The 17971-nt window shown below is 34.8% G+C and overlaps 1 long non-coding RNA gene across 1 annotated transcript; it reads left to right on the top strand.

Moving 5' to 3' along the window:
• Positions 1-16426: 16426 nt before the first annotated feature.
• LOC130052105 (uncharacterized) lies at positions 16427-17971 on the top strand. Its single transcript, XR_008800467.1, has 3 exons — positions 16427-16586; positions 16687-16793; positions 17851-17971. It is a non-coding gene; the product is annotated as an uncharacterized LOC130052105 (long non-coding RNA).

Below are 17971 nucleotides of genomic sequence, written 5' to 3'. Positions count from 1 at the left end.
ATGTAAATACCACCTTATATGGCGTATGCAAATGACTTGACAACCGGAAGTTGAAACTTCAGTACATCAAACATGGCGCACAAATATGAATCGAGAAACTGGGATTTATCGAAATTGTTGAAAACGGTAGAATAGAGCCTCACAAATCTAAAGTTGTAGGTACTAAATTTATATATTGATTAAGAAACATAGAATATCATTTCATTTACGTAAAGAAAGTCAGGAAATGTTTAGAATGAGCGCAAATGTTGCGGGAGTGAATCACTCCCGCATTTGCACCATTACGGAGATCCTAAAGAGTTGTAGCCCTCTCCCTAAAAAAAAAAAAAAAAAAAAAAAAAATCAGAGAGGGCTACATTATTGCAGCTAGTCATTGGAGTGTCCCAAGTAGTAATCATAATTCCTTTAAGTACGGTAGATTATGATTCATTTAAAAATATATATTTTGAATGAAATTTTCCTTACGCTAAACACTCAGTAACATCTAAGTATTAAAGGGGTTTATGTAATAGAGTGAATTTTACATGTTTTTAATACTTTATTTCAGGGATTTTATTTATTGAAAATAAATTGCTTTAATTCAATTTCTTTACAGAGTTTTGAATTTTGATATGAGAATAAAGTTTTATCTAATTGAAATCATTATTATAACTATGACTTGTGTTTGTCTTGTTATTTCATTACTTATTAAATTTTACTGCTTACCATGCAGAACAGGTTTTTCTTTAGGATAATTGTTACTATTTATAGATCACTCTAGCTTGGTCACATGGTTTTTAGGAGGGAAATTTCTTTTGAATGCTTAAGTGGCACAGAAGGGTTGTTCGATAAAAGTTTCATATAGTAGTTTGTTCTTTACTAGTGGATTGATTTATTGGATGCAGATTTATTGTATTTGAGCAGGTTAGTATTAAAGTTAGGATGCACTATTTCTTTATTTTCACTACTTTATCTTGTCTGAGTGAATGTTTGAATGATAGACAATATGAAGAGTGAATGATCTTTGCAAGTTTGCACGAATGCTGTAAATAATTGATATATAATTAAATAAGATTCAAGTTAATGTGTTTAACTTTTAAAGGAGAGAATGAATGTATTACACTTTATAAATACGTAAGAGTAAATATTCATTCATGCAATAAATTATAACTCTACAGTAAATACCTATTTTATTATAGTTAGAACATCAACACATTCTATAAAGTAGGAGGATTTCTTAATGTTTGCACCGACCTTTGCACCTCATGGGAGGTAAGGTTAATTGTAGAGATGTTTTACTATAAATTCAGTATTTCACAAGCAAATTGTTAAAGCATTTATAGTCAGTTTTCGTTTTGTTCAATTCATGTACTTTAGCAGTTTAGCATGAATTATCTATTTTTTAGAATTTATTCAGTTTGTGTATATCATAAACTCTTTACTATGATAAGCTTATTCATGCTAAGCTTAGGGAAAGATTATTGATTCAAGAAATTATTGTAATTCATAATATCTATGTATTTTAACCTCTCTTTTAATATTTTGATAAGGGCCTTGATTGTAAAACTTCTTATGCAGAGTTATTGTTATTGTATTCATTTTCAGGGTCATGCAACAATCATCACCACAATAAAGATAAAACCCACGAAACCGGAGTTATTATTATTACATCCGGTTACAATGGCGCCCAACGTGAATATTGTGCATTTGATGTAACAACGCCCTCTACGCATTCCGGAAATAGCTGTTCCACGGTTCAGTGTCGAGGACTTCTATTCAGTGTACACTTCCGGTTGTGATTTGGGACAAAACGTGTTGACAGTTTCATACTTCATCAGAAGACAGGTTTGGAAATTAAACAAACAAACAACCGTAGACTTATTGATTTTTATGTGATTAGTTTATGCTACGGCAACGTATGTACTAGCTTGCAAGCTGACATTTCTTCAGTTCTAAAAAACATTGCATTAGTTGTGTTATTGCCGTTGTGGTAAACAACAAATTTGTAGTGTCTTTGAACATAGTTTACATTAGAATTTATTTACAATTATCGTTTTGGTGAATGTGAATATTTTTGATTCATTTCCTGAACAATTTATTTTGTTTCATATTTTGTCAGTGCTTTGATTATCGATTTGAACTTGATACTTTTGTGATATATATTACTTGTATTTCTCTTTGATACCTTACTACACCAACAGACATACACTTACTACAAGGTCAAGGTTACCGGATCCGGAAGTAAGGGTAGTTAATATAAACAAGGTAAACAAGTGTAGTTGCATACATATCTTGTATATTTTTGTGTGTTATTTTTTTTCTTTTCTTCATTTTTTTTGGTTTTGCTTTCAAAGAAATTAGATTGAACATTTCATATTAGGAAACACAGTTTGCATATCATTTTAAAAGTAAACATTTTATACATTTAATTTAAATCAATTTTGTTTACATTTAAACTTTCATAAAATCTATTTTGGATATAAGATAAACTTAAAACTCCCAGCAAAAATAAATAAAACTTGGTTATGATTGAGATGTGAAAGTGGTTTAGTAAATTGCATGCATTTCAGAAATAACAGTTTGTTCATCTAATCCTACCCATGCACACCTATTCCTTCCTTACTTTCCTGTAATCTGCCAATCCAAAACAAAACTTTGTGGTTTGTGTTAGGGAATTTATTTAGTGTCTAGTTTTAGTATTGGTCTATATTGCCAGGTGAAACTTTGATTAGTTGGTGTTTAGAGTATATTTGGTCTTAGGATATAGTGTATTTTGTGGATTTCTATTCAAGGTTAGACCAGAGTGACCAACTTAGTCATTTAGTTTAAAATTATTTTCTGAAATCTTAAACCTAGTACCGATACACTTATATCAAACTTCAAGTCTATAATTGTTCGTGGCTTGCATTCGCGTTTGTATACCGGCATATTTGACGTGTACCTGTATATACAATCGAAGTGTAGCAGGACAGCAGAGATCCTTTTGACTAGGTAAGCTTATTTTTTTTGTCTTTGTGTTGTATACATATTTGATTATTCAGAACTATTGATAAATGTTTGAATGGTGTTTAGTGTAAATATCTTGTAAATATTTTGTTGTTCTGAATTTATACATTGTACTCTATTTTCATTTGTTGAAATTTGGATCATTGTACGGAGTCCATCATGGCTGAAGGAGGAGAAAAGCCGATAACAAAGCAACCAACGAGTCCTACTACGACGCAACCTTTGGACATAATTATGTATGACCAGATGCTGAAAACATTTAAGGCTATGGGATTGAATCCAAAGGGAGATAACCCAGTTGAATTGGATAAATGGATTAAGGATTACATTGAGCATTCGAAAGGTCAACCTGATGTCAAACCGAAAGTTCCAGCAATCAGTCTTCCAACAGATGGAACAGGAGCAATACCAAAGACTAAAGCTGTTACTTTATCTCCATACCCCCCAAAGGTTAGAACTTTTTCTGGTGGTGATAACAAAGGAGAAGTGGCTTATGACATTTGGCGTTACGAAGTGAAGATGGTGTTGAGAGATTCAGGTTACACCAAAGAGCAGAAGGAATTCGCAATACGTCGTTCTTTGACAGGATCAGCAGCCCGTATGTTGATATATCAAGGACTGGACAAGCCATTAAGTGAAATCTTAGAAACTTTGGACAGTGTTTATGGTAGTGTGGACAATAAGGAACAATTAATGGCAGAATTCTACAGTGCAAAACAAAGAGAAGATGAAGATATCTCTGCATGGAGTGGCAGGCTAGAGGATATCATTGGAAAAGGCTTAGAAAAAGGAATAGTAAAACATTCAGAAGTCAACAGTATGTTGCATGGAATGCTTTGGATGGGATTGAGAGATAACTTGAAGGATATTAGTGGACACAAATACGACACCATTAAAGACTTCAACAAGCTGCGCATTGCGTTACGACAGTTAGAAAAAGATCACATGAAGCCAGCAAAGCCAAAGACGGCAAAAGCAGCCATTACTACATATACGTCAGATAAAGATGAAATCTCAGAACTCAAGGGAATGGTACAGCAGCTGACGCATAAAGTCACCGAGTTACAAGAACATCAGCAGCAATACAGAGGAAATAATTATAGAGGCAAAGGAAAAGGAGGAAAAAACAGACCACCTAGACAGCAACAAGATAATGCAGATTATCAGTATCAACAGCAAGACACATCACAAGGAGGAGCTGCAGAAAATAGTGACAACACTGTCTACTGCTACAAATATAAGCAGCCAGGTCATATTCAGATTGGATGTCGTGTGAGACTGGACCATACAAAGAAGCCTTTAAACTCGAGGAAGCCTGGACGAGGGGGCCAGTACTAGGCTTTAGTAGAAGGATTAATGGTCCCACTATAACGAACAATAAAGTACGCACATCTATACCTCCAGGAATGTTTGGAAAACCAACAGAGACAGAAATTATCTTAGAAGGAAAGAGAATTACAGCTCTGTTAGACACGGGATCAACAGTATCAACTATTAGCAAATCATTTTACACAAAAGAACTATCACACTTTATCGAGATGAGACACTTGAATCAGATTTTGGATATTGAGTGTGCAGGAGGTACACAGTTACCATATGAGGGATATATTGAGGCAGATATCAAAACGCCTGGAAACAGTAACATGGAGACTAGAAACATAATGCTGATAGTACCCGATACTCAATACAGCCAACACATTCCAGTACTGTTAGGTACAAATGTATTGCAGTCAATGATTGAACACCTAAAAGAAGAACATGGTGTTAGATATCTACAGACAGCTTCTCTTACCACACCCTGGTTTATGACATTGAGATGTTTGACACTCAGAGAAAAGGAACTTAAGAAGAATGATAACAGACTGGCGGTAGTGAAAACTTCTTATAGAGTAACTTTACCACCGAATTCAGTGACTGAAGTTGAAGGTTTCTACGACAAGGAGTTACCATACCAATGTACAGCTTCTCTACTACAATCAACTGTATTGTCACCAGACTATAGAGATTTTGATGTCGAGCCAGCTCTAAGACCATATCACTACAGGAACAATGGAATCGTCTCTGTGAAGCTTGCTAATACTACAACAAGGACTTTGACAATTCCATCAAGGGGTATTATATGCGAAATCCAACCAGTCACGATACAGAAACAGCCCATAATGTCTGAAGTATCTGAGATGTTCAACCCATTAGAGGATATTAACATAACAGAGAGTGACCTATCAGATGACCAGTTGGAGAAGGGCAAGCATCTACTATTGCAGTTCTCGGATATCTTTAGTAAAGGAGATCAGGATGTAGGACATACAGAAAGAGTGAGGCATAGAATAGACTTGCTGGATGATACATCTTTCAAACAGAGGTATAGGAAAATTCCTGCATCCATGTACGATGAAGTGAGGTCACATCTGAGACAGCTACTTGACATTGGAATCATACGACCATCACATTCTCCATATGCATCTAATGTTGTACTCGTGAGAAAGAAGAACGGAAACCTACGACTATGCGTCGATTACAGGCAACTGAATCGATTGACCAAGAAGGACAGTTATGCACTGCCAAGAGTCGAAGATCTTTTAGATTGCATAGCGGGAAATAAATTCTTTTCCATCATAGACATGAAATCCGGCTACCATCAAGTGGAGATTCTAGAGGACCATAAGGAGCGTACAGCATTCTCCGTTGGACCATTAGGATTTTATGAGTACAATCGTATGCCGTTTGGACTTACAAATTCACCAGCGACATATCAGAGATTGATGGAGAACATTCTAGCTGACCTCAACTTGAAAATATGCTGTGTGTTCATAGACGATGTCATCATATTTGGCAAGACATTTGAGGAACATCTCCATAACATACAGCTTGTATTCAACAAAATACAGGAGGCCACACTTAAACTTGCTCCATCCAAGTGCCAATTTTTCAAAAGGAAAGTTAAATTTATTAGTCACATTGTTTCGGAGAAAGGTATTGAGATAGATCCAGACAAGACCGAGAAAGTAGTAAACTGGCCAAAACCCAAAACACCAGAGGATGTACGCAGATTTCTTGGTTTTGTCGGCTATTATAGACGATTCATAGAGAACTTTAGCAGAGTAAGCAGACCATTGACCGACTTAATGCCATCACCTCTCTCAAAGAAATCTAAAGGAAAGAAACTAAAGAAAGAGTGGCATTGGGAATTTGAACAGGACAAAGCTTTCGAGACGCTCAAGACTCACTTAGTTTCTTCACCGATATTAGGATATGCTGACAGCACCTTACCTTATGAGCTGCATACAGATGCATCAGGTGATTCTCTAGGAGCAGTCCTTTATCAGGAACAGAATGGAGCGAAGCGAGTCATTAGTTATGCCAGTCGAGGACTCAACAAATCAGAGAAAAATTATCCTCCACATAAGAGAGAATTCTTAGCGCTGAAGTGGGCAATCTGTGACAAGTTTAAAGACTATCTCTATGGCCAACAGTTTACAGTCTTAACTGATAACAATCCAGTTACATATGTGTTGACAACAGCCAAACTAGATGCGACTGGACATCGATGGTTAGCAGCTCTTGCTTCCTTCAACTTTGACATCAAATATAGAGCTGGAAGGAATAATGCAGATGCTGATGCTCTTAGTCGTTTGCCAACTATCAACATCGAGACTGTACAAGCCATTTGTCACTCTACTGTACCAGCCTATGTGGAAACTCTTACTCTGTCACCATCAATAGTATTAGATGATGAAGATCCACGAGGGACCAGCACAGGAAACATCATTGATTGGTGTAAAGCACAGGATCTGGATCCTGATATAAAGAGGATGAAGGACTATGTACAATCCAATGTGAAACCTTCAAGGAAAGAAATAGGATCTAACTCCCTACTGCGACAATTTCAAAATTTAAGGTTAATAGATGGAGTTTTGCATCGAGTAACAACAACAGATGAAGGAATTAAACATCAACTGGTTTTACCCATTGCTCATGCATCAACTGTAATGGAAGCTCTTCACAATGACATGGGACACCCAGGTAAAGACAGAACCCTTTCACTCATTAAAGATAGGTTCTATTGGCCTGGAATGCATAGTGATGTTGAGACGTGGATCACCGAATGTGGAAGATGTACTAGGAGGAAGACACCAACCAATCAACGAGCTCCTCTAGTAAACATCGTGACCAGTGCACCACTAGAATTGGTATGCATGGATTACCTGACTCTGGAAGCATCCAAGGGAGGTTATCAACACATGTTGGTGATCACGGACCACTTTACTAGGTATGCATTAGCTATCCCAACCAGGAACCAATTAGCAAGGACAACTGCAGAAGCATTCTTTAATCATTTTATTGTTCATTACGGAATACCTGCCAGAATTCATTCTGACCAAGGTGCCAACTTTGAGAGTAAGGTGATTAAAGAATTATGTACCATTGCATGGATGAGCAAATCAAGGACCACCAGTTATCACGCGATGGGTAATGGAATGTGTGAGAGGTTTAACCGGACTCTGCTTGATATGCTTGGTTCACTTCCATCCACCAAGAAGGCTAATTGGAAGGCATACGTCAATCCGTTAGTACATGCCTATAATTGCACTCGCCACGAGAGCACTGGACAAACGCCATACTTACTGATGTTTGGTAGAATCCCAAGATTGCCCGTGGACATGACTTTTGGCCTTAGAGAAAATGAGAAGGAACCTACTACTCAGTATGTAACTGACTTGCGAAGTAAAATCCAAAAAGCATACGAACTAGCAGCAGAAGCATCTGAGAAAGCAAGGACCAAGCAGAGAGACACCTACAACACTAAGGTGAGAGGTGGAACGGTGAAAGTTGGAGATCGAGTACTAGTAAAAATAGTTGCTTTTGATGGTAAGCACAAGTTGGCTGATAGATGGGAGCAGGAGCCTTACACAGTCATTGCACAGCCAAATGGTGATATTCCTGTTTTTACTGTCAGAAGAGAAAATGGCGAAGGACGTACTCGAACTCTACATCGCAACCTTTTACTTCCAGTGGGTTTCATTCATGATGCACCAACACCAGCTCCAAGGAAATCAAGGGTTAAGCCTGCAGCAGCAAAAGTTAGTGAGGGACCAGAGAATACTCATCAAGAAGAATCTGGGAAGAGTGACTCAGAAGATGATTCTTCATGGGGATTCATAGTTAGTCAGGTAGAGCAAGAAGACAGCAGTCCAGTGATTGCTGATGATTCTGAGATTGCTCATGAGACTAATAACGTTTCATTTCAGAATGCTAGCGCTAGCGATACGGAGATTGCTCAGGAAGAAGTTCCGGATGCAGCAACATCTCAGACAGAAGCAGAACAGACCGAAGAAGTTCCTCTAAGGAGATCTACCAGACAGCGGAAATTACCTGTCCGCTATCAAACTGGCGACTTCCTGCTGAATAAATCTGCAACACTTGTACCATCTACTCGGAAAGAAGATTGGGAGAAGAAAGTATTTTGTATAACTTCTTTAGCATCAAATTCTTCTTTACTTTCCAATTTGCAGGAAGAAGCAGGGAGAGCAATTCTTGAAATTCTATCAAACAAATAAAAATTGTTGCGCAGTTTAAAAGGTAAATGCCGAGACGTCATTTTTCAACACAGGGGAGTATGTAATAGAGTGAATTTTACATGTTTTTAATACTTTATTTCAGGGATTTTATTTATTGAAAATAAATTGCTTTAATTCAATTTCTTTACAGAGTTTTGAATTTTGATATGAGAATAAAGTTTTATCTAATTGAAATCATTATTATAACTATGACTTGTGTTTGTCTTGTTATTTCATTACTCATTAAATTTTACTGCTTACTATGCAGAACAGGTTTTTCTTTAGGATAATTGTTACTATTTATAGATCACTCTAGCTTGGTCACATGGTTTTTAGGAGGGAAATTTCTTTTGAGGACAGGTATTCTTGTTTTCATGCTTAAGTGGCACAGAAGGGTTGTTCGATAAAAGTTTCATATAGTAGTTTGTTCTTTACTAGTGGATTGATTTATTGGATGCAGATTTATTGTATTTGAGCAGGTTAGTATTAAAGTTAGGATGCACTATTTCTTTATTTTCACTACTTTATCTTGTCTGAGTGAATGTTTGAATGATAGACAATATGAAGAGTGAATGATCTTTGCAAGTTTGCACGAATGCTGTAAATAATTGATATATAATTAAATAAGATTCAAATTAATGTGTTTAACTTTTAAAGGAGAGAATGAATGTATTACACTTTATAAATACGTAAGAGTAAATATTCATTCATGCAATAAATTATAACTCTACAGTAAATACCTATTTTATTATAGTTAGAACATCAACACATTCTATAAAGTAGGAGGATTTCTTAATGTTTGCACCGACCTTTGCACCTCATGGGAGGTAAGGTTAATTGTAGAGATGTTTTACTATAAATTCAGTATTTCACAAGCAAATTGTTAAAGCATTTATAGTCAGTTTTCGTTTTGTTCAATTCATGTACTTTAGCAGTTTAGCATGAATTATCTATTTTTTAGAATTTATTCAGTTTGTGTATATCATAAACTCTTTACTATGATAAGCTTATTCATGCTAAGCTTAGGGAAAGATTATTGATTCAAGAAATTATTGTAATTCATAATTTCTATGTATTTTAACCTCTCTTTTAATATTTTGATAAGGACCTTGATTGTAAAACTTCTTATGCAGAGTTATTGTTATTGTATTCATTTTCAGGGTCATGCAACAATCATCACCACAATAAAGATAAAACCCACGAAACCGGAGTTATTATTATTACATCCGGTTACATTTATATGGGGACAATAGTTTTACGGGATCTGCCTATTCATTGAACGCGGGAAATTAAACGCAAGGCGACGTAAACTGTGCATCGTGACGTCACATTTAGCCTCGATTTTTTTCTCTTTTTCAAAGCAAACAATTATAAACAACAATAATACATTCCGTATGCAATGAAAAAGGCCGTTAAAACTAAACAAAATTAACCAATGAATTCAAAATGGTAAAAAAGTAACCGTAATTTTATCGTATATTCTTATTCAAAGAAACTCATGAACTTGTTCATCTATTTAGTCGTATTACGGTTTTATATGTATTTATGTACTAAAACCTGTTACAATGATAATTATACAATTCACTTTGAACAAACTGAGTGTTTAAATTGCACATCAGAGTCTTCTATTATTGGCATTCAAAATAAAACACGAATAACTGTTGAAGCGGGTAATGAAAAAATAAATGGCGGCGCCCATATGGATCACGAAAATTTCAGTGAACGTATATAGAGATTATCTCTTTTTCTTTTGCTGATTTTGACTTTTTTCTTTTACATACGTGTTACCTTTAGAGCCTTGCTTCGCGGACGGGCCTTCGGCCCGTCCGAGCTTCGCTCGGTAATATGACGTCACAATTTGAGACTGTTTACATCAAGCGCGTTATATTTCCCGCGTTAAAATGAAGAGGCGGATAAAAGTCGTGTTGCAGGATGTTAATGGGCTTCGCTCGTCTCAACGGTCACACCGTACAACATATTAACTATAAGATACACAGTAAATCACTTACTCAATGATTGGAAGATTCTCCTCAGAATATCTGTATCAACTCCTGTTCTCGATTCATATTCAAGATGTTTACTGGTATCACATCATGGCGTCTGTTGATATCAACTTTCGAGGTATATACCATCCCGGTTAATGGGATTTAACCGATCTCAATATGTCCCAGTAACTGGTTGGACACATCCGCACTGAATACAATATGTCTCTTTTATTGATTGAAACAGTCATTTATCATGTCTATTATACTGTGTTTGTGTTTATAGGCCCTATATATAAATTATCTACACCCACCTTATCATTAACGGTGTGTTCTACGTGAGAATTTTGTGATTATAATTCATATGAATAATTATATTAAATTTATATTCACCAAAAATGTGAGTTGTCTTTCTTCACGATTTGAAATATGGTGGAATGATATCTACTCGATATAATGAATAAAGGTATGCCTATGACAAAATGAACCCGTGCGTATCACAGACTACTACCCCCCCCCCCCCCCCCCCCCTTAATTCAATTCAATTATTTATTGATTCACCAAGCATGTTGGCATACAATCATGTTACACAATATGAAATAGGGCCTATATAATGACAATAAACTCTAATATACAAATAAATATTAAATAACAATAAAGTTAACCAAAAAGTATATATAGCCTCAATTACAGCTAGCCCCAAGCGAACAATTTTTCAATTTTGAACCAAGCCCAATCGGAATTTAAAAAAAAATTGTCATCGAGAACATTGTAATCAGAAAACTACATTTTGTTGATGTAGGTTTACAAATTAAATGAATTTATAAAGAAAACTAATTTCTTGATGAAAAATGCAAACAATTAGCAACAAATCACTTAGAAATTTGGACTTTAGAACATCTTATTTGCAAACAAAACACCTTTTTTTATCATTCCGGGGGAAAATAAAAATTCATATAAAATAATTAGGATCTTGTGTCACTCTTTCGATGGTGAAATCATGCTTCATATGAAGTGCTTAAACAAGCCAGTAATTAATATTTTACTGTAATGAGCAAAGTGAAATTGGCAAAGTGGTTCTGAAGAAGATGTGAAAAGTGGATAGAGAGAAGACAACATACAAAATTCACTGAGGGCTTATGCAAGCTAAAAAACCCTGCCAACATTCAAAATTAAAATAATTGAAAGTCTAAGAATAAAAAAGTACTTTGGTTGCAAATAAAACAAATATTCACATAATATCCCAATACTTTTGTTTTCTGAATCATTTGTAAAGAGAATTGCATACATGTATGTCCTAAAAAGGACATAAAAGTGCAAGGTGGATCTTATAATGAATTCGATACAATAATAATTCAATTACTAACCATATTGACAATAATGTTTAAATGAACTAATCAGAGATTTTATATAAAATCCATCGCTTTTATGTAGTAGTGGCCAAGGTGAATATGAAATCAATTTATCTTGACGATATACATATATCTATACAACACAAATACACGTATCATCTAAACCAAATAACAGTTAAGTCAAACAAATACAGCCTATTTTCTACAAACACACATAACAGCCTATACAAAATATCGTTCACCTGAGCAGCAGTCCCTAGCAATAAACAAGCTTGAGCAAAACTACAGACCCTGAAACGTGCTACTACACCAGTTGCACGGTACGGTTCGGTACGCTTTATGAACGGTACGGTTCGTTTTCTGAACGGTACGGTTCGTTTCTTGAACGGTACGGTTCGTTTCTTGCACGGTACGGTACGCTTCTTGAACGGTACGGTTCGCTTCTTGCACGGTACGGTTTGCTAAAAATAGCTGCACGCTTTGTGAACGGTTTGCACGTTTTATTAATGAGGTGGGCGTGGCCTGAACGCTTTGACTTCGTATAAATTGTACGTTTCGATAGTTTGTTTTCACTCGATCGATCTTATTCGGCTCTTTGATTATCGGCTGCAGGATTTGTGGTTGTGTTAGAATGTGCACATGGGGAAATGAGACGTTATTTTTGATTGCTTCGATGGAATAATTCCATATTGATAACGTACATAAAAGTTATGAATAAAAGTTTTTAGAATTTGCTTAAGTCTAAGTCTTAATGGTTGTTATTACGTTTCAATTTGTTTTTCATTTCTCATCAGACATTTATTAATTTACGATTTTATAAAAAGTTGTTACATGAACTGCTCCCCGACATGGGAGTGCGTAAGTGTAAAAACAAAGCGTATTAAGTTTCCGGATATAAATTACAGTGCCTAAATTGGAAAGTTTTTAAGAAGAAGTGAATTTTGTTTTGAATACACTAAAATCGCAAATGACACAATGATTATTTTCTGCACTTCACATTTATTGTGATTTATCATCGGCATTATGAAAGATCCAGGATATCTGCACGTGAAGTTTGTACGTCCTTTTTTGTCAGCATTCAGTCATTCATAATTAATAATGTTAGATATCTGTTGCATTTGTCTTTGAATCAAATAAAATGATGATAATACATATATATTCCTATCCTTTATCACGCGAAGTCCGATTTTCATTTCCCTGACTTTATTTTTAATCACTGAAAATTTAATTTTAAAAAATTAACAGAAAAGTAAGGCAAGTGTATAGTTTGCAATAAAAATGTTTCATATACCTTTTCTATATATTGTTGAAATACTTGAAAATGCTGAAATGAATAATTTTTTGCGGCCGATTTGATGCTTTGCATCAATTTAACTTGTTTACATTCTTTTACACATGTATGTATCTATTTATTTCTCTGTCGATGTAATGAAAAATTGTTTATTAGTGTATATAATAAATCCGCCAATCTACATCTATCTATATGGGTCGTTATCAATGTAGAAGAGAAAAAGGTATGTCAAAATTATTGCTAATAAAGTAATGAAAATATTACAGTGTAGAACGTGACAATTTTTCTAATCGGTCTAGAAATTTCTCATATGATTCAGACACTGTACGTAGAAAAGTACATATTGAATACATTAACGCTACAAATATCAATTTCATCTTCTTACGGCAAGCCCTGTGCCATACGTGTAGTAGCATTATCAGGGACGTCGACGTCCCTAATTATATGAAGAAATTAAATAGGCTACTTGTAAGTACTATTACAGTATTGTAGTTAACTTCACCCTTGAATTTAAAAGAATTGATTGAAACAGAAATTCCGTTAAAACAACGAAATGCCCCTTGGTTCACTCTTTAAAAGTCTGCAAGTGAAATATACATCCACAGTACACAGGACTGGCTGCAGAAGCATGCATGCAAAATCCGTGCAGTGATCTGACGTCTATTTCTGTTAACAGTTCACAGTATAAAACGAATTTTTATGCATAATTCAGTCAAAACTTGGGTACTTGTTGATAACATACATACACATATATGCACTGAAACAATGTGACATTTACGGAAAGTAATTTAAAAGAAAAAAAAATATCAAAGATGTTTTAAGCATCTCGGTGATTTTCACAGTTGATAACCCAGCTTCGTGATGTTTGAGGATAATGCTTCGAATAGCCAGCGATAGTCTACGACCTCCTTTTCCATCGGGCGCCATTGTGAAAATAATATACTGTGGCTGAAAAAGTGGGTCACGTGACATAAACTACACGCTTTCTGCATGGTACGGTACGCTTTCGGGCTTTTGGGGGCGGGGTTTGCATAATATTATCCTGCACGCTTTCTGAACGGTACGGTTCGTTTCTTGCACGGTACGGTACGCTTCTTGAACGGTACGGTTCGTTTTTTGCACGGTACGGTACGTTTCTTGAACGGTACGGTTCGTTTCTTGCACGGAACGGTTCGGTTCGTTTTTAAGGTGTAGTAGCACGTTTCAGGGTCTGTACCTTATACAGTACAGGCAGCTTGGTTCAGGAATAACTTTTCAAAGGTAACAACTGAAAATTCATTAATTATCAAACTTAATTATTAAACCTGACAACAAATTCATTAATTACCATATGCCCAGTGGTTCTGGAGAAGATTCCCTCTATATTGGCATGTAAAACTTTGATCCCCTATTGTTACACCACCTTACCCCCAGGGGCCATGATCTGAACAAATTTTAATCTACTCTGCTTTCATATTCTAGCCCAGTGATTCTTGAGAAAAAGATTTTCTTTACATATTCGCATTGATCCCCTATTGTGGCTTCAACATACTTTCAGCTCAGGTGAACCAAAAAATGTACAGACTCTATATTAACCCAAGCATCCATATCTTTAAACAATTAACCTTCATTTCAACAAACATAAATTCCCTTCACCCACATATGTTAATGGGGCATGGACACAATTTTAGATAAAAAATTATAAAATTTGTTTTTTCAGTTTTAATGTATAGAATGTTGCAATAAGTTATTTCTAATGGTCAGCAAATATTTGAATGTCAGTTCTCGAGGTACATGGGAGATACAGAGCTCACAATTCTTTGTTAAGTAAACCAGGCTCGTGCCATGTTTGTCTACATACATGTAGGTTAAATATACTAGTAAAAATTTCGTTCAAGGTGGCTCACTTCAGCCAGAAACAGTTTCTCAAATCAGTACGAATTGATTTAATTATAAGATATACAATAAGTATATATGCCAAAAAGACAAAAAATATACAAATTTGGATTAAAAAAAAATCAAAAAAATTATTTCAACACATATGAACAAAAGACTACAGGATTTGAACTTGAGATCTGCAGTTCACCAGCCCAATGCTTTAACTACTGAGCTACGATGATAGACAAACACATCAATCGATACAAATAATTTCACAAAACATTTAAATCGCCATCTTGTAACGTGGTGTTATACAGAGTATAAGCTTTAGTGTAGTGAGTTACCGTAAAGAAATTTTTCAAATTACAAGTCAATTCTAAATATAATTATAAAACAGTTTCTAGTGTTTGACACATCTCATTTTGTTTTAAACATATTTTCTAGTGGGCAATTTCAATGTATACAAAAATTTGTAAATGCTGTATCTCACTTGTAACTCAACAACTGATATTCAAATCTTGGTTGACAATTAGAAATACTTCAATTAAGCATTGTAAACAATACAAATGGAAAAATGACATTTGAAATTTTTCTGCTAACATCCTGTCCATGCCCCTTTAAAAACGGGTACAATGATTGTTGGGAAGAATAACAAGAGGCCCACAGGTCTTATCGGTCACCCGAGTACTAGTGAAAAAGTATCACTCCTCCCCAAGGCTATGGAATCTAGAAAAAAATTCCTGTTCTGAATATCTAAGCTAAATTCTAACGCTCAGCAGTATAAAACAAGATGTGTTCTTAAATCTTCAATGCTCTCAAAAGTGTATACACTGATGAAAGGCTTTACATAATATAATATGTGCATTAAAATATGACTAATTTGGACTCGTCCTATAGTTGAAATCCTGCGTTGTGAAATTCACTTTATTTGGTACATCCTTTTCTGCTATTCTTAATATGCATTTAGTTTTCATACAATATCAGCAAACTTATACATAAATACTATATACTAAGTTTGGCCCCATTTTACATTTTATATCCCCTTGTTCCAAAGATGCTTCATACCAAATTTGAATAGAATTGGAATGATAGTTATCATGAAGAAGTTTAAAATATATATTGCTCACATTTAATAACTGACCAAATTGGCCCCAAAACCCCTACACCTGGGATCATCAAATTTACAATTTTGGTATAGGAATACATGCTCTATCTAAATATCCATTTAGTTTCAATAGCAATAATTTCCGGTCTCCTTCACCTACAGATGCTACATACCAAATTTAGTCAAGATTGGTCCAGTAGTTTCTGGGATGAAGTTGTTAACTGACGAAGCCAGACGCAGAGCAATAGCAATGTCACCCGAGTGAATCAGGTGACATAAAAAATATGATGTAGTCCACATGTGGACTAAAGTACCAAAATTTTCAAATTTTTTAATTAAATCTATTCTTTACAGCAAGTCCTTTATCAAAGGATGTTATATTAAACAATGAGAGTAAAGTGGACCTTTCTAAAATACCCAAACTGAAAAGGAAAATCAGGAGAGTTCCACGGCAATGTATGTATTCCCATAAGAATTTCTGATGGAAACATTTTTTTAATTTAATTCATTACATGCTAAAATGACATTCCCATCATACCTTTCTATACACTTATAGCCAAGAGAGAGTGCAAAAACAAGAATGAGGGGGATAACACCATGCACATCAATGCTGCAGCAGATTGTCAACTTGAACAAATTGCAACAGTACCTAGCTCTTTTGAGGTTAGTAAACGGGCATGGACACAATTCGAGCTGAAAAATTTCAAATTTTACTTTTTCATTTTTAATGTTTACAATGCTTAACTAAGCTATTTCTAATTACTTTTTGTACATAATTACTTTAAAGCAGATTAATAAAATTTTAAAGTTATTAACTTTCCCTTAATGCTTGAAAACATTTGCATGCAAAAGAAAACAGTGAAAAGATTATTTAAAAAGTAAATGGTTGGGAATCCCAACATGAGGTATAAAAATATAATAAAGACAACTGTCTAAATGGCTGAAAAAGCATGAAATAATGAATTACTGAGGTATTTGATATTTCATTTGTCTTAAACTTATGGCACGGTACTGTTGTAACCAAATACATAGCTTTACACAGATAAGATCACAGATGATCTAAAAGTCTGAACTGGTCATGTGACCAACTTAAATTGGCCGAGTGAATATTGTTTGTAAACACTGATTTAAAATCACATAATTCTGGTTAAAACAGGTGAAGTAACGTATGACATGCCGTAAAGCCTCATAAATAAGTACGTGCAATGATTTAACAATGTTTTTACAAGGCAGAAAAAAATTGTCGAAATTCAGACCATACAACTTTTAAAATACTAGAAAAATTTTTAAAGCTGATTTTTCAAATTGCATGTTAATTCTGATCACAATTAAACAGTTTCTAGTGTTTTTCATATCTCATTTTGCTTCAAACATATTTATGCAAACAATTTTTGTTCTGTTTCTTCTTATTTTTGCAGTACTTTTACCTTTAATATACATGTAGTTAAGCATTGTAAACAGTAAAACTAACTGGGAAAACAAATTGTAAAAAATTTAGAGCACACTGTGTCCATGCCCCTTTCAAATATGTACAATGGTACCTTTAAAGATCACCATCAAATGTACATTGCCAAATGGCTACCTACTCCTTTAAAATATATATTTGAAGATCCTTAATATCTTATTCAGTTACAATCCTATCATGTTTGCAGAACATTCTGGCAAAACGGTTCCCTTTTCAAAAAACCTTTTCTAATCAATTTTTTTTTCTATTTCACAGAGCTATTCAACACCACTTCAAAGCTACATGCAGCAGCTGCTGATATACAAAGGATTTACCCCTATTGGCAGCTATTTCAATAAATTTGTATTGAGAGAATTTGCACAAGAAGATAAAAAAC

Source organism: Ostrea edulis, chromosome 2 (genome assembly GCF_947568905.1).
Source record: "Ostrea edulis chromosome 2, xbOstEdul1.1, whole genome shotgun sequence".
Classification (NCBI taxonomy): Eukaryota; Metazoa; Mollusca; class Bivalvia; order Ostreida; family Ostreidae; genus Ostrea; species Ostrea edulis.
The sequence above is the reverse complement of the archived record's forward strand: the minus strand, read 5'-3'. Positions and strand labels throughout refer to the sequence as shown.